Here is a 24,687-nt window from a genome sequence, read left to right as displayed (position 1 = left end):
CCCCCCCCCCCATCTACAAGTCCTCCTAATTAAGTGGGAAAATGAAGACACAGTAGCGTTTATTAATAAAACATTGTTTGTCAGTCCCTGTTACAAAAATGTATCAGTTTTTATGATCTGACAATGCTATGGTTAAGGTTTGTATAGGTTTATGGATTATAACTAATAGTTTGTAGAGTTTAGGTCAATCAGGGTTACAGGAACCAAGTGACACTTTTGGTATAAAAAGGGAAATGAACAGCCCTCTCCTGCGTTACAGTCCAACGTTTTGTTGTCCCATCCCTCCGCTCCGACCTCCTCTCTCTGCGGACTTTGTGCCTCTATAACAACATCACACTACTTCCTCTTTTGCTCCTGATGAAGCAAAAGGGCTTTGTCACTTATATGTGCTTTTGGGGGGGAATTTGCTAAAACTAGGAATTCTGTTGTTTTTCTTGGGGAGACAGTTTCTTTCCTGTAGGTAACTATCCTCGAGACTGCCCTTAAAGAGTGCTGTTAGTGTTAGCATTGTTACATTCAGATTTGTTTTCTAGTTCTCCAAAAAAGGCTCCCTTAAGGCGTCAGTGTTGGGGAACCCTTTATTTAAAAAGGCAAACCTGCCTGCCTGATTCCACCGCCACAGCTGCTTTTGCCGATGATGATGAAGTTTCCAGGGAACGGATGATAATCCTGACACTGCATCCTCCCTAACTCAGTGAGCCATGCAGTATAGATATGGATATGTCGCTGGCAGATTGGGAGGTAGATTTCCCATCTACACCTGCTGTGGGGGCTGGTGCCTCGGGGGAGCAGCTATGTAAATAATGAATGCCTATGGGTGTGAAACATGCACAGATAACCTTCAAGTCAGGCGTGGATCAGTGCCTTCACATTAGCTGATAGGATTAAGGTTAAAACCTACAGAAACCTCTCCATAGGAAAACACAGATCTAGCCCCAGCAAATAGCAGGATACATGGGTACGTAGTGTTCAGCTGATAAGGACAGGTAGAGGTAATCATGGGTGACTGGTAATAGTTCAGCAATCTGATGAAGGGAATGATAAAGCTACATACAGTATATCTGCCTTTTTCCAGCTAAAAACCAAAATAAACAGGCAGCCCATACTTTTAGAATAATTTCACTGAGCTAAAATTACGATTAACTTGTTTGACAAAATGTACAACTCAATAGTCAGGTTTAATGAGGGTTGGTAAGTCACAGCAAACCTGTGCATGTGTGCATTTAGATGAATGTACAAGGAAGTACAACCTGTGTCTGACTGCCAGTTACTGGTGTCAGTATTCAAATCGCAGTGAGATCCTCCTGTGTCTGGGCTCTGTTGAGAGGAAAAAACTCATTGGCATATGTTGGCATCCATAAGAAAGGAAAATATGTAGGGAACATAACTAGTTCTCTCTGTTGTCCCATCTGTCTGCAGAGGACTTTGTGTACCAAACAGCGGCCGTCTAGTTTCATTTTCTCACAAGTCAGCTCTTGCTGTGCAACAAAAGATGCCCCTCAATTCTCTCATCTCCATCACAATGCCCTGCTCACAATCAGCTCAGGTAAAGTGACATCACTGAGTTGGAGGCTTGAGGGTTATGCTAATAGTATACAGGATAAGTACATCTGGGAGAATGAAATCCACCATGAATGACCCTCCGATTACAATAAGGCAGTGTTGTTTGGCTCTGATGAACACTTAGAAGTTGTTAGATGGAAGTAATGAATCTGGAAATTAGTGTCCTTGCTTCTTTTTATTTGGCTGTGTGAGAGAATTACACCTGGAGTCATAACTCATTAAATGGGAGTAATTAGCATAAACAGCTGTAACACAATGACCCCTATTCATTAAAGATATTGGGACCTGCATGTTTTATAATGTGTATCTTTCTGTCCGTCTGTCTATACTATCTGTCTGTCTGTTTAGTTCATCATCAGTAGTACTATATTTTTAACAACACATTGCTTTGCAGGGACTGATGATGTCCATCTGTCTTTGATTCTTATCCCCCGAGCGATATGTTTATGGTCCGAGGTTGGCATGGGGAAATAGAGGGCGAGTAAAAGAGAGACTGCAAGAGAGATTGGGGGGGGGGGGGCGTCATTGTTAAGCTGCGCTCCAGGCTGGTCCTGAAGGACAGTTAAACCTAAAGTCAAAACCAAGCTTAGAGAGAGGGGTGGAAGTTAATCCCTCATCCTCAGGCAGGTGTATCACAAAGGCTAAACATATACATAGGAAGACTGACCAGGGGAAAAAGTTGGGATAATTGAAGTCTGCTAAGAAATGAACATGTGCACCCTCAGGGTGAGTCAGCTCTGCAATATGGTATTAGCCTACGTCTTAATGTTATCAAGGTAAAAGAGATGGGGGTTTCATTGCCCAACCTTTTTAACATTGTTTATTGCTACCCAGCTTGGGAATTTAAGAGAGTATTGAGGTGGAGGGCTGTACAGCACTAGTGAGTGAACTAGCTTAGCTCCATGTTTACATTTTGTAAAGCTGCTTCAGTCTCAAATGAGGAATAGCTGTGCATCATGCCGCTGGCACTAGGTGTTTGCCTATCAATCGCAACAAACTTGCAGTTTAGTGTTTGTCGAATGAGAAGTTTTGTCGATCAGCATTGTCGGGCTTCCATGTCTGTTGATAAAAATGCAAGCCAATTGCTATCCCAGGGAGGAGGATGGGTGATCATTTTCTATTTCACAACTCTAATCATTCATGACACCGCCTGTTGTCTCAACAAGGTGTCATTGTCTTTGACTGTCCTGATACCCCTCAGCAGCAAAACAGCCAAAGTCAAATTGAATCCAGAAAGGAGGATTTTAAACGGAAAGATAAGGGGGCAGATATGCCTTAATCATCATTTGCTCTTGATTAGAAAATCAATGGCCTTTGATGCCAGAGTGCATGTCTGCCTTTGGAGTTAAGAGTGTGACAATGACAATGTGGACTGGAAAATTGGCCTTTTAAAGAGCTACCTTCTCTTTGTTGTTTGGAACCCCATTCTTTAATGCAGTGAAAAGTCTCCTCTATCACATAATGTCTGCCTGTCAAAGAAATTACTTTTGCTCTCGCTCCTGTGTGAAACTTTGTTAAAGAAATCCTTCGAAGCTTAGAAAGCACAGGGAATTTCTTAGTTTGTAGAGCTGACTTTCACAGTATTTTCTTGATTTATGTAACAGATGAGAAATAAAGTTGTCACTCAATTCTCTGTGGCAGTTCTGATATATGCCAAAGAGAGACCATCTTTGATGCCTTCCCAGGTTTACCTGTCAAGAAGGTTTAAAGGCAGTGTGTCCCAAGTTATAGTGCAGCTAGACTGTTGCAGTCTAAAAATCTTTGCACCTATGAACTGCATCACAGTGTTTGCTCTGCATTGATATAAAAAGACATATACAGTACCTCAAGAGTTAACTTACTATTGCTGTATTTTTCAAAACGCCTTCTGGCATTTAAAGTAGTGAGATTTTGCTTACTTACCTTTTTATAGCTTTCTTGAAAATGAATATTTGTATCTCTAAAACAGCTGGTAAAGAATCATATGTACATTTCATGCTTCCTTTAACTATAGCAGAAGATGGGAAGCTTCAACCTCTCTCCCCTCATTAATATACTGTGAATGATTATTTTAAACTGGGCTTACCAGGCATCTTTCCCTCTCTTCCTGTCCTCTCCAGTCGTTGCCTTTGTGCCATGCTGTTGTTCTTGCTGTGTTTTTACCAACTCTGCATATCGATCCTGCTTTATCACCACTGGCCCCCCTTTGCAATAAGCCTGCAGGAATATGGATGAGGTGTAGTTGGCAGGGGATGCACTGCTGATTAATATTCCCTGCGTAAGGATATGATGAAAATTCACATTTTTATGTGTTATACGAGCACTGATCTCTGTGTGGAGAACATCCGTAATGGTAAGTCAGAGATGTTTCTGTGAAATGGTGATAAAGGGGAGCCGCTTGTGGAAATCCTGAAATACTAGTCACGTACACTGTGCACTAGTGTACATAGTATATTCAAAATTGTAGTCAAATAGAGGACTGACAACTTCTAATTAGTCTAAAGGTATTACCTGTTGCTATCTATGAATGGAAATGTCAGAATTCATCCACTGAGCCATTCCTCCCAGAAGTAACATGTTTGTACGCACATCTTGCTAAGATTACCTGGTTGACTTTATCATGTAATAAATAAGTAAGGAGGAGAAATGAACTGCATGTTTTCATTTTACATGTAGTAATCCCAATACATTTTTTTGTAGATTAAGTATGGCATAGATTTAAGAATTAAAAGACTTAAAGAATAAAATAAGTAGAATACAGGAACAATAAAAAAACAAATGAAATCAATGGATTTATTAGCATTGTTACTTTTGATTTGTGTGACATGGTGAGGCTTTGTTACAGGAAAGAGGTATTTATGTCACCTGGCTATACATACTGTAGTTTTTGTCTTGTATGCCGCCATTTGAAATCCTAAGCAACAGCTCCCATTTATTGTAATCCTGATATATTTTAGTTCTTTGAAGTTGTGTGTGCCATTGTGGGAAGAGAACGGTGTAGTAAAGGGTTGTAGTGAATTTAACTATTTGGCTACTACTTTGATGTCAGAAATTAAAAGTATTCAGGGACACTGGGATAAAAGGACTTGCTTGCCACTGCAAAGCCCTGGATTAGAGTGCCACATACGAATAACAATTAGCAGTGTTTTCAGGTGCAATCACATCTTTGTTGGTGTGTTAGTGACTCCTACGGGTTCCGCTGTGTGAAGTGGTTTGGGATCTTGGGGCGATAGACAGAGTGAACCTCCAAATTTGTAATTCCTGCCCTTGTTGGGGGAAAAGAAGTGACTGGGTGACTCCATATTTATTGGCGTGGACAGGTTTTGTCTGCATCTTCCCAAGGCCAACATTGGGCATTAGGGGTGACACGGACCACAGTGCAAGTGGCCATTAAAACAATGTTTAACGAAATAAGAGGATTTACCAGGATTTGTCCTCATGGCTGCTTGTCAGTCCATCTTTGGATCACTCTCAACTGGGATAAAAAGTAAAGCTGAAATGATTATTCAGTTAAAAATCTGAAAATGAATCAGCTATTATGATGATTGATAAATTGTTTAAAGTAATTTTTCAGGTAAAAATGCCAAACATTCTCTGGTTGAAATGATGATGAAATAATGATTAGTTGCAGCTGTTGATGTAATTAACAAATTACAAAACCTTAACTGGAATTTTTTTTTTTAAATTGTAGCACTAACACATTCACATTACATAGAAAAAAATCTCAAACCTAACACAAATACACCTTTGTCACGACTGCAAATGAAAAGAGGACACGTTTTAAAGCTTATATTTCCCTGAGCTGTGCAGGTAAATGCTTTAGCAGTTCTGCCCTTGACTTGATTCAGTTGGTTTTGTGCTGAATAAAAACATCATTTTAAGAGAATTACGTAGCCATAACAACCATCTCAGGTACAGTGTATTGTGTCAGGCGCAGTTGTTGAAAGTGAAGTAGTGGCTTATTCCTCCCAGGGAATAGCCGTATCAATCAAACAGTAGTGATGTGTCTTTCATTTTTTACCCATAATGGCCCTGTTTCCTGTTGGGCCTTCCAGATCAGATTAGTGATTGATCACTTAACAACAGTGGACCACCTTCATGTAAGCCACTCAACTTACGCTGGTTAAAGTCACTTCAACACCTGCTCTCAGTGTAACATGAACCATAAAGAAAGAAACGTGCTTCTTTTACAGGACAGGTACACCAGACCTGTACTGTACATTGTGTGAAACATTATTTGCCACATTGTTTTCCCCTGCTCTGAATGTAAATAGTTTTCAATATACAGACATATACAAAATATTGTTCTTTCTACATGATGAAAACACCTGTGTTTGCTGAGGCAGGTAACTAATCACCTGCCCTGGATTTTTCAGTGTGATTGCACATTTACAGTTGCCTTTCAATGGTTTTAGTCTTATCGTTGTCACTTTCAATGCGGTCACATTTGAAGACTTTAAAGTGTCACCACACATTTTGTGCATGTGGGACATAAAGTATGTTTTTGTGGTTAGGTATATCATGTAGTCTAGCCTATGCCAATTTAGCTTTGGTTTTCCTAGATAATATCTTGTGGCACTCTGCTCTAATCCATGCAACACACTATGCTCACAGCGTGGCATTGTGTTCCTCAGTGGCAACCCTGCTGTGTGACGGTAATGATTGCAAGTGTGTATGGTAACCACTTGTTGGCATGGCAAAATGCAAGTTGCAGACAAACAAACATTACTTTTTTTATATTGAATAATAAGTCTGTCGCACCCCCTGGAGTATGACTTTTCAAACCCACCTGCACATATGTTTCGCCACACTGGCACTCTCTCATTCTAGTATACTAGAAATACTACATTATATTATCCTATTTATATACAGTACAGCATTTGACATTGGGCTTCTGGTGGACAGATGTTCTCCAAGTAGTCTTTGTGAAGACGAGAATTCCTTAATTAAAGTAAAACAAGCCACCATATTGGAGTCTACAGTTGAAATGAAACAGCAGTTGCATCATGCACTCTGTGTGTTTGTGAACCCTCCTTGGCTCTAGTGTTTAATATGAGTACTTCTGTGACCAGAGATAAGGCCGTTATGGCCATGACAAGGCCTTGTCTTGCTCTGCCATGATGCTTCTATTGCTCCCAGTGCCTGTTTGCTCCCAGGGCCAAAAACAATATGCTGTAAATTGCGCTACGGCCTCTTCAGGTTGATATGCTGCCTGAGAACGTGATGTGATTGGGTATCGATTCACATCACAACGCTAAAATTGCCTGCCTCATGGCCCCAGACACCAATAGTGACAGCTTCAGTACAGGACAGGAGGAGTGCCATGGCATGGGTCTGTGTCTGGGAGAGGATACCTTCTCTCTGCTTTCTGATCTTCACCCACTCCTCCTCCTAAGAGAGGAAAGGATTATATCTTAAAAGGAGAGAGCCCCCCCCTCCCCCGCTGTGCTGCATGAACCTATCACAGCTACATATACAACATCCCTCAGAAGATAGGCGGCCCATTTTGTTGGCATTTTGCAATCCTATTACAAAAAAGGAGAAAAAAACATGTAAACATCTTTTCATTAAAGTGCCAGTGATATTTGGACATGGACAGTTTTTTAATCTATTCAAGTTTTAACATTTGCAACACTGAGCGAAGATGGGCTAGCTTTCTGCTTTTTACTCGAAAGTAGTGGTGACACAGCACTGTCAATCTGCATTGAGTATGATTAAAACATGGCCTGGATCCTGTTGGAAGATGAATAATGCAAGAGAAATTGCTTGTGTAATGAATAAATGGCAAATAATCCCAACACAATTAACTCTCCTACATACAGTATGCAAACCAGTCATGCTCCATCTCCTAAGACAAGATGTCCAGCTAAGGTAAATCCAAAGTAGCCTTGTACGTGATGCATACATATCCTTGCACTTTCAAATACATTGAACATGTCCTTGTGCTATGCTATGCTATGCTATGCTATGCTATGCTATGCTATGCCATGCTATGCTATGCTATGCTATTTTATTGGAGGCATCATATTTACATATTTATTAGGAAACTACCAACCTTGGATGTATTTTATAATTAAAAAAATATTTAATTTTTGAATATTAAAGAATGTAATGCTACATTGGTAGTCAACCTAGAAATCACTACAAATATCCTTCTGTCATATACTCGTTCTTTAAATGTTATTTTTGACATTCTACCCCTAAATTACTCACTAAATAAGAGGCTTATAGTTCACCCGTCATTAGCATTTCTGTGATCCCCTATCTTATCAACCTGCTGGATTGGTCACAAACTTGGGTCATTGCTGGCATTCCTAGCCTGCATGCTGGTTCTCCCTAGTTGGCATTTACCAATAATAGACCATTTGAAGAAATAGTAGAGTAGTTGTTTGGCACAGAGGATAGTTATTTATATTTCCAGTCTCTTTCAATCAGACAATGAGTGGAATATGTGGCCTGTGATTTTCACTGTTATATCCTGCATTTATTATAATGAATCCTGATATCACCTACTAACTGTCAAATCATGAAAGTACTTAGGGCTAAAACCTGTGAAAGCTGTAGAGGACACAGAGCTTTAATCAGCTGCAAGCTGTTTGGATAGGCTCACTTAGGATAATATCTACACCCAACACAATAATTTACCTCGTGAATTGAGGGTATTACGTCCTCTCAAAATTTACCTTGGTAGAGTCAGAAAATAATATCAGAAAAACATCTGAAATTCATTATTAGCACAGGTTGGAAATTATGTTTTATGTCAGACTTTGCACAAATACTCTAAAACTAAAATGTTCCAACTCAACACCAAATTCATAAACGAGATAGATATAATTTGTAATTGTTAAAGATATTTAAATCATTTTTAATTGCTTTTCTTTCACTTCTTAAATTCAAACTGTGCAGTGCAATCGCTGAAGCTCTCTTTGTGTATATCTTGGCTCAGTGGGTGTTAATGTCCAAAGCTGAGGCAGTTTTCTTTCCACACAGCAGAACAAAGCGTGATTTAGGGAAGAGGGAGGGAAGCTGTAGTTGATATATGTGCGTTTTACTTCATAGGTTAGAAGAATGATGAATGGATGAAGTCCACAGCCACCATAATGGTACCCTTGTGTACCATGGCAGAGGGAAAAGAAGAAGGGTGTACTTGAGAGAATAAAAGTCAGCCTCTTCAATCAGGACTACCTTAAAAAATTCTTGACAATATATCCTTGTTGTGCTTTCATGATAAGCCCTATGCTGTAGGATGGGGGTGTGGGAGAATGAGAACAGAATGATTGAGGGTGTCAGGGGGGCATCAAATGAGGCGTAAGTAAGGGATTTTTCTATGAAAGAACTGAAGAAATAAAAATCTGTTTACCGACCACAAATGCCTTAAATAAAGTAGGCCGACATGTGTGCAAGTCACAGAGGAGTTTTGTTTCCATTCCACAGCAAGACAGTGTTACTAATAGAGGAGCCTTGGAAACACAGCAACATGGCAGCTTTCAAATTTGCCTCTCTTTCACTTTCACATGTTGCCACTAATGACATGCAAGCTGTGAGGATACTGTATCCTAACATCCTGTATTTTTAAGAAAACATTACCCTGTAATTTTCAGTGTGTATGTGAATGTGTACCTGTGTGTGTGTGTGTGTGTGTGTGTTTAAGCCTTTTTGTCTGTCTGTGTGTGTTGTCCTGTCAGGTCATTTGTTGCCGGAGCTGTTCATTCTCCCCAGTCCTCTGCTCCTGTAGTGCAATCATTTGCTGATATACTTGGTCTGTCATTAGTCTATATGCCTACACTGCATGTTGGTGAGAAATATTGACATTGTCAAAGCAGCGCTCGTTGCTTCTGAACGTAGCCGTGCTTTTACTGTACATATCAGGTGTCAACTGTAAAGGGTAAATTCATCAACTTATTCACACCTTAGTCATGTGGCAATTGTACTCGCCTTAGACATATATTGGGAGAAGAGGCACTTATAAAGGAGAGAACAAATTGAGCAGCAAGATGCTGGAGCTGACCCAGCCATTTTGATGCATATGTTGCACAGAGGTATTGACCAGCTCTTTAGTCTGTGACTCCCTTAGGACTGGGTAATTGTCTGTCTGTGTTTCTATTGTTTAAACTAACTGCATTTTGGCAGTCTTCCTCCTCATATCAACGATGGAAATAAGGATGGAAGACAGTGGTATCTATACACAGATCAGACAAGGAAGCTGCATGAATCAATATCTTTTCATTTAACGTTTTACATTCTGAATATGAACATTATATCAATCTTGAAACTTATTCAGATTAATTTCTTTTTTTAGAATTTAAGAAGAAAACAGTAGAGTGCATTTTTTTACGATTGGATTGTCTATTAAAATGAGCTTAGTTATACAGTTAGACATTTTGAGAAATATGCTTATTAGCTTTCTTGCAGCGAGTTAGATGAGAAAATCAATATGACTCTTGTATCTGTGCTAAATATGAAGCTACAGCCTGAAAGCAGTTAGCTTAGCTTAGTTTAAGCCATACAAAAACTATTTGTGGTTTTAAGGGGGGCTACAGGTGTTACTTATTGACCGTGTGCAATGACTGAGTACCCTGAGCTGAGGACATTGTGTGAGAACACTGTGCAGAATGCAGCTTGAGGTTGCTGTCTGCCAATACCATTTTTTTGTCTTTGTAGTGGGATCCTCAAATATTCATTTTATTGCACTGCTGCTGAGGTTGCAACTGATGTGCTAAGGATGCAATTAATGCTGCCTATTAACAGCACTGTTCTACAAATCAAGGCACATTAATAATGTCCGTGCTGTACCGGATAAAGATCAAAGCAAATATATACTTAGCAAAACACAAAATGAGTCATCAATGTGTTTATGATCTCCATGGAAATAACATTATAAATATGCGCTACAATATTATTTCTGCCATTAGGTGCTTTACAAAGCAGAGAACAGTTTGTTGACATATAATCAGCATTTTACAGAACAAAAGGAACTTGGAAATGCTGTTTTGCAGAATGAGAGAGATTTTTTTAAACTACAATAGTTGCAGCAGTACCTTTTTCACAATAATCAATCCCACCACAACAATCTAATTATAATCTGAATTTAACTGGAACATTGTTGGGGACTAAGCAAGTCGGGCGCGAGAGACCTCAGTCAGTGCAAATTCACAGTTTTATTTACCCAAACTGAAATGTCCCTGGGAAACAAACCACTTTAACTTGTGTATGACTGCATTTACCAGGAGAAGAAAAGCTGAGCAAAAAAAGAAAAATGGAGCCACGGCTATGCACACTGATTACACTGAGCTTACCAACACAAACACACAAAAGTTATGCCTGTCTGGCCCTACAAAGAACAAAAAAAACGGATTAAGAAAATACATAGCATTCTACTTAAGTGATGGGATGACAATGCAAATTAGATAGTGTCTCTACAATAAACAATACTTTTCTTCTATTTTCTTTCTTTTTTTCCTGGAGGAATGCCATGTGAGGATGCACATAACACAACAAGACAATACTAAGGCAGCCATTGAAATCTTAACTAACAACTAATGATAAATACATAAATGTCACAGTTTGATTGAGAATATTGACCCCACCTGAACAAAAAACAGCGGTTAAGAAAAAGGGTGGTTTAGAGAACACAATTCAACCTATCCCTTTAATGTGTACCTTTCTGACTCGGCCTTCACTTATGTTGTGGCCTAGTTCCAACACTGGTGTTTTTTTTTTTTTATTGACTAAAATTGACTGTTGTTTCACTAAAAACACTTGTGCAAAAAAGCCACATAAAATGTCCCTGTATTGAAATGGGTCTAATTGTACATGCACGGTGTTGGCTTAAATGGGGTTCATGTTTAGTTTTTTTCATTCTATATAGGTATTAAAATCTGTTCTGAAAGCAGACATTTTCAAGTTGGAGATGCAAAATATTGCAATGCTGATCTTTTGATGACTTGCATCTAATTTGGAATTAGCATATCCCAGTGAAGTGTACTGTAATTTGTCTTTGATGATTGGTTCGTCTGTAATAGAAGGGGGTTTGCCTGAGCTCCCCATTGCCCTCTCTCTCTCTCTTTCTCTCTCTCTCTTTCTCTCTCTCTCTCTCTCTCTCTCTCTCTCTCTCTCTCTCTTCTTCCCTCTGCTGGAGAAGCACACTGCATCTTTGAAATGTGCTTTGACCATCAGAGCAGTGAGAAAGCACTACTATTTTACTGACCTGAAATGAAAGGGATTAGGTGCAAAAACCTTTGCAAAAGGCTATCTCGATTTACAGGTGATGTTTTGTTTGTTTCTTTTTTTTTCGTCCTTTAAAAAGAGGAGACTTGGATATAATCAGAAGACGTATTTTTGAAAGCATAAGCCTTTGGGCTTTTGAAGCTTTTCTAATGTTTTGTTGGGAGAGGCGAGATGGTGGAACAGTATGTCTGCATTCAGTGCGTTCATGAATCCCTGTCATCAGCCTCCTTCCATCTCCCTTTCCCTCACTTTTGCAAAATCTAGCTTTTACCCCAAAACAGATACAAATGCTAGATAATGAATGAGTAGAAGACGGAGGCTGGAGAAATAGGACTGTTTCAATTTCACAGCCCACAGCCGCATAGATTGCTTTTGTTTTATTGTGGGTATAGGTGGCACAAGAACTTTGCAATTATTTGCACAATTAGTAATTATGGTATATGCATTTATCTTGTTTGCCAAAGAAGTTCCAATGTGCATTCTGCAGGCGAGAATAGGAAGAATTAATATAGATTGTTTTCCCCAGAAAGTGCTGCTTGTTTGCTTGACGGCAATTAGCAGCTAACACCTGTGAGATCTCCTGTTAGCTCAAACCCTCGCTGTTTTCTGTTCCACAATGATCAGACAATTAATGATGGGTGGAGAACACTGGCAGAACTACGGTTTGTGCTAGGCGCTGTCACAGTGGTAGGCTGTACAGTATACAGCAGTTGTTGTTGTTTTCCAATGGAGTGTTTCCATGCCTTTGTGACACAAAGATTTTGATGAGGTTACATTTGCTCTGCATGCTTTATCTTAGGTGGTGGAACTAATCACACACAGAGGCAGAAGCCCCCCAAAGTGTCTCCCCAATACTTGGTTTTCTTTTTCTATATTTCATAGCACTACAGACAAATCTCAAAATGCATTTATTTCAGAGTTTGTGTGTGAACATCTTGAAGTAGACACTAATAAAACCGAAGGTTGTTTTGAAAGGTACTTCCTGCGTTGTTTCAATGCCGATATGTTGCCTTAGGGCCTAATGTGTAGTGTTGTCTTACATCTAATGGTGTTTGGATTTCTTGCTCATACTGAGCCAAGGGCTGGGCAACATGTTTCTTCTTTGTAAAACCATTTATATTGTATATTTTATTTGCCAATACATGTGACATCTGGCCCTGTAGTTGCTCCTTAGTGAGTTTTTAGGTTTAGTTTTTTATTAGTTGAAAAGTACAGTTTCTTCAGGGTTTCAATTAAATACTGAGTCATCAGCCTATTATACAGAAGATGAAGATGGTGTTTTATTAGGTCTTTTAGTGGGCTCCACTGTACAATTCGTAAAATGTGTAAAATTGTGTGTTATCACATCTTTGCATGCTGGCATTTAAGTGGGCATGAACAGTATCTTCTGTCCTCCAGTGAAAAATGTAAGCTAATGTCAAGATGACCCCTTTGTCACTGATCGCACATGGATCACATAAGCATTGCTGTGACAGGGAAAACTATAAACAATATTTTTAGAGATGGAGGATTTTCTACAAGCACTTTGTGCTGAAAACCCCCAGAGCAGCACATTTGAATAACATTTGAAAGAATGGGTTTAATTTGGTGTATTTCTTTTACACAAACAATATCAAATAAATAAAAGTGAAGCATGTATGTGAAGCTTAAATAGATGAATACCTTCTGCTTTGACTGCACAGCCGTTTGTGTAGTTTCTTTTTTTATCTTTGGTGTGCTGGAGCTTCACAGGCTGTTTTCTAGGCTACTAAAGGATTCATTCTTTTTTTTCGGTTCAACAAAAAAATTAAACACACTCTTTGTCTTACTAGTGTCTACACTGTGTGTACGCTTAGAATTTGCTTTGTGTGTAAGCGTAGGAGTAGGGGCGGGCATGAAAGCAAGAAACATAAAGCATGAGTGATGTGTTAGCTTTGCATTGGTGTCTTGCTTAGTCTACCTAATTTTGCTGAGAGGTTTTGAAATAAGCAAACACTTAATTTATGGTTGCGATGCTGTTATAGGATGATAAAAAAGATGCCTTCTATTGTTTTAAAGGGCTGGGATATGTATGTCTGTTATTCACTAAACCCTGAAATAGCCCACCACCACTTAAGGAAACTGAGCTTCTCCGGTTTGTGCGCTGCTGTGAATCAGTGCTTACTACAGCATTGTGTCACATTAATGTTTGAGTGCTACATATTGTCAAGTAGATGTAAGACTTAAACAGCACTTACAGTGAAGTGTACTTACATCAACTCCTTGTTTATTTCTTCCAGAGACATCCGTGCAGACGCCATAATGGTTTCCGTGTTTATATTGAACTTGACCTCTGACCCCTGACCTCCTGCATAAGCTTGGTAATCATTTCATTTTTTATTTGGTGCATTATGATTGATTTTACCCTTTTGCCATTATCTATCATAACCATTGCCATTCTCTATCACAACTATTATGTTCCAGTTGCTTTTGTCTCCTCACCATGTTTTTCTTCCTTTTCCTCATAATTGTTTCTTTGTTTGTAACATCATAACTGTCGCATTCTCTCCATTTATTTGTGTCCTGTTTTATTTCATACTTGTCTCTCTCTGTGTCCTGTTACTTCCACTGTCCTTGAGCTATTAGTATTACACAAATTATATGCCAAGTGTGTTTGCTAACATCTTTTTTATATTCTCTTATTTTTTTTCTGTCATCTTAATATGATAAACCATCCAACCATATTTGCATTGATTTCCTTTTCTGTCCATTGCCAAGGATTACAACTCCCTACCTCACACATTGTGTACTGCAGTAAGGCTCTGTCTCCGTCTCTCCCTTCTTTACTATTTTTTCACGTATGTGTGTGGGTGGAGGTAATGTTTGAAAATAACAACACAAGAAAACTTAAGACAGAGGGAGGAAATATGGCACAACAATGTATTGCAGCGTGACATCCCTTGTGTGTATTATGCTATTATTTCCTAAAATATCAGCTGAACACCCACCAGACAAACAATACCTACAGAAATGCCTCACACATTTTTGCCGGATTTATTTCAAAAACCCCAGCCCCGGTGGACGGTAGGCATTTAGTAGCAGCAATAGGCTAGTGAGCCCATGGAGTGGCAGGGCCATGGCTAGATGTTAGGAGAGCTGGCAGCAGGAGGGAGAAGGAAGTCACAAGGTTGCAACCCAGAGCAGTAGACTTGCTTGTCTCAGCAGAGTAAACATCACCCCTCGTCTGCACACAGTAATGACTAACAGAGGGGGACGTGCACAGAAACACTATTAGGACTACTGCCTTGTCCTGCCAGACCCCACGCATGCCATTCCTATCATCTCCCAGCCTTTGCATTCCTAAAAACAACCAGAGAACCATCGGGCTGTGCAAGGTTTTGGACACAGGTATTATAAAAGGTGCTGCAGCTCATCATATCTATGCCCTTGTTTGTTTAAGGTAACATGGTCAAGTTCTGAGGGCCCTCTCCTTTTATTCAAAAACAAGATGGATATGCTTCATTGTTTTTTTTCTTTTTAAATGAGACAGTGCCATGTACAGATATAGTGACCATTATGCAGACCAACCTATCAGACTCCAATCAGGAGCAGAAATGCCGCCTAACAGAAGGAAATTATAAGTGATTGGGAGCATCTTGAGATCTGACCCCCAGTTGTTTGACTGATTTTCTTTTAATTGGTTGTCGTCTCCCACTTGACACCATCAAAACTTCACGCTGGAGGTGAGGTAGATGAAATGGTTCTATAATACCATGAGTATGATAAGACACACTGCCTTAGAAACATTTTGAAATGTGATTGCAATCACAGATTATTGTCCTAATGTTAATGAAGAAATATGAAAGTGTACTAATTGCACACTAGTTTTTATGTTTACTATCAATGTTTACTTTTGTTCACGTGACAAGTTTACTCCTGCATATAGTAAATGTTTGGCATGTGTGAAACCACACAGAATGACAAAGAGCACTTAAAACGTCAGTAACTAATTTATGTGCCTGAGCGTATGGTTATATCTTTATTTGTCTTCACTGGTACTCATAACATATTCAGCACCTCTTTTAGTGGTGTGGTGCAAATTTACTATATCAGAACCATCTGTTGTCTTAATGTTAACTTGAGCTTCAACTTCAACTTTATTGTGCCCAAAGGGAAATTTGTCTTAGAATGCACACAGACTCAAACAGAAGATACATAAAACACATGACATCAATATGTATAGCATATGCTAAATCCTCCCACCTAACAAAGTTGTTTTTAAAAGAACAGATAAACTGGCCAATCAAAGATAGGCTTCATGGAACAAACCACCAGCAGTACAGTACAGTAAGCAGTAAACATAGCAATACATTGATTATAAATTTCTTAGTCGATAGGCTACCGATACTGATATTTGTTGTTTTCTTTTGCGCCAGATTAACTAATAAATGTCATTATAAAGATATTGAACCATCTTCATCACACTAACTGTAAATGAGCAATTAAAATACAAATTTATGAACATTTTTTTTGGTGGCACAATGGAATGTACTAGAACGAGTGTACCTGAAGGCACCACAAAGTCCCGTCGGAGCCCACATGCTTTACCTTCGTTTGTTTACATAAACTAATGGGGAAGGCAGAATGTTGCTACACGGTGGCGTCACCTCGGCCTCTGGCAGTGACCACGGTGTCTAGAATAGTCAAGCTGCAGGCTACCGCCGGTAAGCTATCGTTACCCTGTCTTAAGCTGCATACTAAAGTAACCAGCTAGTAGAGTCAGACCATTTACCAAAACATTAAGGCAGCATATAATAGATACCCTTGCTGATTGGCCGATGACAGCAAATAAGGCGGACATTGGCTGATTCCGAAAACCAGCCGATACATTGGTGCATCCCTAGAGTAATATATCTCCTCCTAGATATATACTTTCACTACTGTGATCAGATCAAATCCATATGGCAACAGTTCAGTTGCTAGTAAAGCATGAGCTAAAGGCTGATGCTCCACCCTTAGTAGCATCCATCTAAGGTGCTTCCAATTAAGAGCTCTCTTTGCAGTTTTGCACATAGTGGAATATACAAACACAGACAAATTTGTCTTGGGTTGCATTTTATTTATCCAGCAGAATTTACTGCAGAAACATTTGTTATACCCTGCTAAACAAATCATCTTGTACACTGAAAAAAATAACATGTTGGATTAACTTAATTCAATAGTGGACATTGGTTGCACACAGTTGTTTTGCTTTGGCAGCAGATTAAACAATTGGTTAAATTAACACAAGGTATTCATGTTCAATTCACCTGTGTATTTGTGTTGATACAGAGTGACTGAAACATGTTTTGATAAAGTAATTTGAGCTCTTGGAACATTTTAATCCTTCAAAATTTTCATCACGTATTTCAACACTATTCAATAATTTTACTCCAATACTATTTGGTCACTTAAATACTACAAATTTTTTTCATAATATATAGTAGTATATTCTAGTGTCAATTACACTATTTTTTTGGCACTAAAACAGATTGTATTGTTCTCTAAAGATGGTCGCCTGTAACCACTAGTAACCTTTCAAAAGAAAATGTCTAATTTCACTGCAGTGACAATAGGTAAAGAATTGAACTGACATTACTGTTTTACTGTAAAACAATTCAACAGTGAACAAGTAACGTCAGTTTTTCAGTGTTTTACCAACTCACAGTCACAATGGAAATTGGACATTTTTCTTTTGAAAAAGGTTTCTGACAACCATCTTTGAGAAGAACAATACAAACATAATGTTCAAGGTCTCTATTGTCGAGATTAAATTAAGTAACAATTGTAATTTAACACTTCAATGTAACTATAAAACAGATTTAAAATGCAAAAACATGAGTTACCATTCCAGCAATCATTTATTTTAATGTCTAATACCTTTCTATTAACGCTCTTTATCATTAAAATGACCCATTTTTACCAGTTGCATTTGCAGTTGCAAAACCTTTATTCAAGAGCCCAACTTCCAACACTCACAAAGAATCTGGTCATTAACTGACATTCAAGGTTTAAGTGTCACTTACAGACACAGGTAAATATTTCAAAAATGTTACGCTGCCTTCAGTCCGGCCATGAATTCATCCTGTACATACATTGGCTTGCATAAGCATAAACCATCTCTGGTCCACAGGTAGGGGCTGCACACAAAGAAAAAATGTTCCCTATAAGAGCCAAGTCTGAGTTGTATTCTTAGAAGTATTAAAACTCTTTACGGGCAACTTAATAACCTAAAGATCCGGTTTCACACGGCCCTGATGGCAGTATTCAGACTGTGTACAGTTCTCAATCCCTTCACCTGTAAGACAGATAGAAACTAAGACTGAAGAATGCTGCCAATCAGAGTCTTGTAGAGGGGAAAATAACTGGCCCGTCCACATGGCCGTAAAGGAACGAACACTTGGCCTCACGTGCACAACAACAGGGACCTCTCCTTACTGGACCAGGTCTGTCTTTAAGCTCTGGGCTTTCCTGAGAGTTAAGTCACATCCAACTCCATTAAAACCTTTTGAATCCCTTCAAAAGTGTAGCGGAGCTGTAACGGATACCTCATCTTCAAAGAGTAACAAAGTCCAAACAGCAAGGCTGTTGATGGGCCATGCTGTCCAAATCTTGAAGAACCACCACACCCTCGATGATGATGCCAACATCAGAAAAGTCATTGCCTGGCGTCTGTTTGGTGACGTAAATTCCCACTGTCGTTTTCATGATGGCACTCAGCGCAGTGGCCTCAGTCATGTCCTGGTTAAAGATAAAAACATTTCTTGAAGCTTTAAAAATAAATAAAAATAAACTGATTGCATTTGAATGCAGCAATTGCTAGGAGCCTTCAATCTTTACAAACTAATGTAAAGATTGAATTTTCATCTACATTTTTTCTGGAACTTGTTTTCATGTTCTTGGATTTTTATCATTAACCTGGATTTATCCAAGTCCCAATTCTGCCCTTGTCAGATGAGGGTCAGTGTAGTGTAGAAAGATGGTGGAATTTTCCTTCTTTCAATAAATTTGAATTGTTTGTCACACTGCCTTATTCCCTAATGTAAGAGACAATGTGTCAGAGGGGTCAAAATAGGTTGTTTTTCACTTTCATAATGGGGGACTTTGGAGAAAAAAGTGGACTGTTTTGACCATTTGTTATAATCTCACCGTGTACTCCCGCTCCAAGACGTTGGGATTCTCATTCAGATAGATGCAGTCCTTTAATGTGGGACTCCCTTCTGGCATCAATGTCATCCTTAAGAAATAAAACAAAGAAAATAAAGATTATTGAACTCAAATTTTCAGTAGCACAGAAGAAAGTGATCATAGACTGACTTCAGTCAGCATGTGACACCAGTACCTATAAAACAACAGGACTACCTGTTTGGACTGGACTTTATATCATCTCCAGGGATGAGATGTATATACATATATGTTTTTTATATTGAAGAAAAAAAATTCTCACAGTGGGACCGTGAATGCATGATTAAATGTATCAGTAATCAGTACTCACAGGTAAAGGGAGTTGCGCTCAGCAATGCCTGCATATACATCTTATACTGACCTAATGCAATGCAGATCCACTTTATAGTTAAACAATGTAGAGTTGAAGGTTCTTACTGTCATCATGGCAGATATGACTTTCAGCTTTTTTCCCTGCTCCCCGGCCGCTTTGCAAACACTTTGATTGTAGAGGCATGGCTGGGATGCTCTTAAACTCTGCGTTTATCTGAAACATGAAAATATTTTCACAGAATTTAGAAGACATTTCTAACATCAAATCTATACCTGCCCGCCATATCATGGCGTGTACTGTGCATGGTTAATCATCTGGGCTCTGCTATGGAATATTTGAAACACATCCTAATAAAGTCAAGCATTACTTTCACACATTTCATTACACAAAATAGTCAAGGCAGAAATTTTTTATTACCTCCGTTGCATCAAAAGGGCGGTTGTTTGAAATTTGCAATCCGAGAACACTCACGTTACAAACCTCATTAAACTTCTAGCCCTATTCATTGTGAAAGTGGAAACAACGAAGGATTCAAAATTAGGGTAAACACGGTTCAAGCAGGCCACATTTTAATATTTAAAATGTATATTTATATACAAAATTAAGAGCAAATACAACATCCTGGTCTCACCACAAAAACTTGAGCCCACGATCCATCAACTGACTCCAGGTGAAATGCAGGTTGAGTTTGTCTGTCAATCTGCAGCAAAACAGGAAAAAATAATCTAGTCATTACAAAACTATATTTCAAGAAACATACATTAGGTGTACACTCACTGGCAACTTATTTAGGTACACTGCATACAACATTGTAAAATATCAAATAATGAATGTGATTATTGCCTTCTCTAATGTGAACAGAGACTAACCATGTTCCATGTTCAAACACTGGGCTGACCGTGCAAAGCCAGCAGCTTGTGTCCCAAAAAGAGTTGTGTAGGCTACGTCAAGTAGTGGCAGGCCCACCACTACGTGGTTATTAGGCTCCTACCACTGCGTTACACAGAGCAGGACCGTTAATGTGTTTTTTGAATTTCCTCTCCGTCTGCTCATGGTCCCATTGCACGGTGTGTGTGTGTGTGTGTGTGTGTGTGTGTGTGTGTGTGTGTGTGTGTGTGTGTGTGTGTGTGTGTGTGTGTCGTCGCTAACTTAATGTCGCTGATAACGTTAGCTAAGGCTGCTCGACGGCCAAATCTTACTAACACTACGGTCACGGTGCAATTTACACACATGTAACTGAACAGTCAGTTGGCAAACCAATACTAACAGAAACAGACTAATGAACACCGCAAAGTTAAATGTAAGATGAACGGCTCCCGCGCAAAAAACTAGCTAGCTAATTCAAATAAAACATGGTGATAAAATAGCGCGAGCAAAGAAACTCACGGTGCCTATTTAACGTTACGTAGTAACTCTCAAGACATTAAACTACATTTTGCTGAGCTTTATCAACAGTATTTAATTAGAAAATCCATATACTTACCGACCGAATAGTGGCGTGGAGTACAGTACGACGAGCCCTTTGATGTGACCGTTGCCTGCTTCTTCTGGCAACAATGTAAAGCGCGCCAGACGAGATCACGTGCGGTATCACGAGAATTACATCGCTTCTTTATTGACTCACTTCATGCCAACATGATCTGAACAAATTCACGTGCCCTCTTTGCATATTATGTAGTTTCTACACTATAGAGTTACGTTTAACTTTAAAACATGAGTTAATTGTGTTAAATGCATCCAAGACATTTACATAAATCCAAGAGTAGGCCAGTCTCCTTTTTTTCAGTGTACTTTTTCCTCATAGTGAGGGTAGAGTTTCTCTTAGAGTGGAGCGTTTGTTTAGTTGAGACATTTGAAAGCCTTAAAATGTTAGAGAATTGTTGTTATCTACAGCACTATGGGCCATTTTCAGTTGTTTTCAGCTCAGGCATGTATCAAAGTAAAATCCTTTATGAGAATGTAGACATGTGTCTTGCTTGCCACTCATCAGCGCTAGAGTCATACTTCTAGCTGTATGAAAGGTAGTGACTGGAAAAGGTTGAGGACAAAGCTGTTATACAAAGAGCGCCACTGCCCTGAAATTTGCATGGTGAGGAGAAGCTGATGCTCTCTGAGACTCAGTGAAGACAAGTGTTTGCTATGCCTGGTGACGTGCGAGACCGAGCAAGCAGAAGATTATTGTTAGCATACTGAGAAAAGATCATGAATTCCAATGATTCCCCAAAGCACAGGCAGGAGATTTACTAAGACTATGCCTTTACCCCCTCTAGCTGTCAGTAAAGAGTGCTGTCAGCACAGCTGATTTTAGGTCGAGGGGAGTTGATGGTGTCCCCCTGCGCACTAATTCAACAACATCTGATAATGAGGAAGAAATGCTATTGCAGTTAAAAACACAAGCTATGTTTGAGGAAGGAAATAACAGACAGCAAAGGCTGGCACACAAAGCAACAAGCTAGAGAAAAAAAACAGATGATTTCCTTTCAAGCCTATTTAATATGTTGTTATGTGTGTTAAGGCATAGCATGTGAGACCTCTCAGCTTCAGTAATTTTAGCACATCAAAGACATGCCTCCTCCCAAAGCTGATGTACTTTTAAGAAGGGCTCATCATATCCAATCACACATTCACCCAAGGATCTTGTAAGGAATACCTCAAACCCTGTAATTTTGTTCATTAAAACCAGACTAATATGGGTTGGTCAACAGCAACTTAGCTCTCTGCTGTGATAGCGATTGCAGCTGGTAGTTCTTGTCCCTCATTGACCTGTTTTGTTAACTCTACTGCTGTATTTCACTCCCTGATTAGATGTCACTCAATTAAAAGCAAATTTCTGCGGGGAGAGCGGCCTCCCTAGTTGCCATGGATGCCGTGTGAAAGGTAGCAGAGCTGCGTAATGGGTGTCCCAGAGCACCATAATGAAATATCCACGCTGTTACAGCAGAAATACACAGACAACCCAAACTTTCACACCCAATCAATGAGAGCTGTGTGGCTTACTTTTTTTTTTTTCCTACGTTGAAAAATTAAAAAGGATGTGCCTAGTAAGTCACAGAGGACTCACACATTTTATAGTCAGCTATGAGAAGCACTAGGATTAATAGACCTCTCCTAATATGCCTCGCATTGGTGGTCCCTGAACACCCTGATCAGGTAAGGCCCAGCGAAGCAAAGATCATTTATAAGTGGTTCATTATTTTACCTTCAGATTCTTCTGTCTGGCATTGATTTAATAAACACTGATGTATCTCCTCGTAGAAGAGAAGTGCCATTTTTCATTTTCCAGATTTGCTATCTTTGTTATCGCCGTTATCTGTCGAGCTCTGGCATTTCAGCGGTAATACGCTGTGTAAGAGAAGCAGCACAGGAAAATAGTGCAATTCTTCTATGGCAGATATTCCTTTTAATGTTTACTGAAAGATTCTTTAAAAGAAAATATTGTCTTTTAACTCTCTGACTCGGTGCCTACGCGTCCAGATATGACTTTGTAAATAAACAGTCAGTTTAATAAAGTTCCGCCAAAGTGCTCTGATTATCCATGAAAGGATTCAACAACGCGTAACATCAACAGTGAGGTACAATAATTAATGATCTATCAGCGTGTTCTGATGATTAATGCATTTGTTTTTGCAGTTTGATGGACCCACAAACTGTGTGAAATAGACAATAAGCTTTGCCATCATGTATTCCCTGTGGTGAATGGAAGCAACAGCATTTAGGAACATTATAAAAGGCACAGAGAAGTGATGACAAGAAATGGCCTCTTTAAGGTTAACTGTCAGTAAAGGCTCATGCTCCTGCCCTATCGTTTTAGTGACTGAGAAGCTTGTTGTGTTTTCCTGCTCAAAGGATTGTTGTGTTTTCCTGCTCAAAGGATTCTTCTGTGAAATGTTAAAAGCAGTTTGTGGTCAGATTAGGTGTGCATGGCTGGCACCATCAAATCAAGATGAAAATGAAATGGAATGATCAATTTGCCCTGCATTAATCCCTCCTCTCCAGCTGCATCCTATCGATTGTCTTGTTCAGCTTCCTTGATAACAAGAATCATTTAAAGGTCACATTTTGATGTCTGTCAAAAGAGAAGAGTCTTAATGCACTGTGAGTGGCCTTTGAGGTATACGGTTGTCAGAAAGCGCAGACTGAATCTTGGCACTTCAGACAGATTAAACAGAAAACATAGCTAAATGGCCTAAGATGCGGCGGTTAAAAGTTTGCAGGGTGGATACTCTTACTAAACTATTAAAATCATTTTAGAAAGATAGTTCTTACCCTCTCTTGAAATTACATTACATGTATGTAGGGGCTGATGCTTTAATCCAAAGCAACTTACAATTGCTATGTCAGAGATCTGGAGCAACTAGGAGTTAAGTAACACATTGGTTGATATATCACAGTGGGAATCGAACCCAGATCTCACACCAATAGCATGTGTCATATCCACTGCGCCATCAACTTCCTCTGGACCAGAGGGTGTTATGAGTTTCCCTTTAAGGTAATAATTATGATGTATACCGAAAGTTTTTCCATCCAAGCATACATTTTTAATTCATCAGAGGACTGCAGACTTGCAAAAACTCACTGGTGATGCATTTGCTTAAAATAGCATGGTGCATGCTGTCCTGATGGACAACTGAAAATATTGCTAATGAGAGTGCCAGGCCTGTGTTGAGCTGTGTCTTTGCTTACGAGACACCAACATTTAGCCTTTATTTCATCTCAGCCACGACAGATAGATGCTGTATTTAGTCTTTCTTTCTTTCTGTCGTGGATGCCAGGGTTAGTGGTCAATGGTACACACATGCTTACTGTGTGAATACAATAACTGTTCAGAGATCAGCAGCGCCCCTGGTTTTCACAAACATCCAGAGCTGACCTTTACTTGCTCCATCTCCAGGATATAGAGCTGTGCATCATGGGCCACTGCCTCAGGCACTTAGGATTCTGGGAGAGAGATGTCTTCAGGGAGGTTCTGATCAAACGGAAAGCATGCACAGTTATCAAAGCATCTGCACTTCTGTTTGCATAGTTTTGTATAAAGCCAACAATTATAGTCAATTCATTCAATCTGTATTTAGTGACAAAGGGCTTTTGTCCATGATCAATACAAGTTAGATATACTGGATCAGAGATATTGTAAAATATACTTATAATTCATTTAACTGGAAACCACTGCAAGATAAAATGTTATTTTATAGATTCTTTTAAATATGTAAAAGGTTTGGCTCTAATTTCTTTGGTGTGAATATAAGCCTATGTGGGTGTGACCAACATTTTTCAGCAATTTTGTACTGTAAAAGAGGATTAGCCAGCATTAGAACATTAATACAATACATATTAGCAGGTTGTAGAGGAATCCATTTTCAGCAGGTGGAGTTGGTGCAGGCTTCAGTAATGGCCAATCACATCAGCTTCTCTCATCTCCATTA

The 24,687-nt window shown here is 39.2% G+C and overlaps 1 protein-coding gene and 1 long non-coding RNA gene across 5 annotated transcripts in view; one reads left to right on the top strand and one right to left on the bottom strand.

Annotated features, from left to right (window-relative positions):
- Nucleotides 1–24,687, top strand: part of camta1a (calmodulin binding transcription activator 1a) — a 288,847-nt gene that overhangs the window by 33,885 nt on the left and 230,275 nt on the right. The gene's annotated exons all lie outside the window — the stretch shown is intronic.
- Nucleotides 18,245–19,939, bottom strand: LOC116692181 (uncharacterized). 3 transcript variants are annotated; one of them, XR_004332646.1, is made up of 4 exons: nucleotides 19,896–19,939; nucleotides 19,369–19,477; nucleotides 18,916–19,003; nucleotides 18,245–18,507 (listed from the first exon to the last, which is right to left on the bottom strand). It is a non-coding gene; the product is annotated as an uncharacterized LOC116692181 (long non-coding RNA). The 3 variants fall into 3 exon arrangements; XR_004332647.1 differs by lacking the exon at nucleotides 19,896–19,939 and adding an exon at nucleotides 19,682–19,697; XR_004332645.1 differs by lacking the exon at nucleotides 19,896–19,939 and having other exon boundaries at nucleotides 19,369–19,629.

This window comes from Etheostoma spectabile, chromosome 7 (assembly GCF_008692095.1).
Source record: "Etheostoma spectabile isolate EspeVRDwgs_2016 chromosome 7, UIUC_Espe_1.0, whole genome shotgun sequence".
NCBI lineage: Eukaryota > Metazoa > Chordata > Actinopteri > Perciformes > Percidae > Etheostoma > Etheostoma spectabile.
The sequence above is the reverse complement of the archived record's forward strand: the minus strand, read 5'-3'. Positions and strand labels throughout refer to the sequence as shown.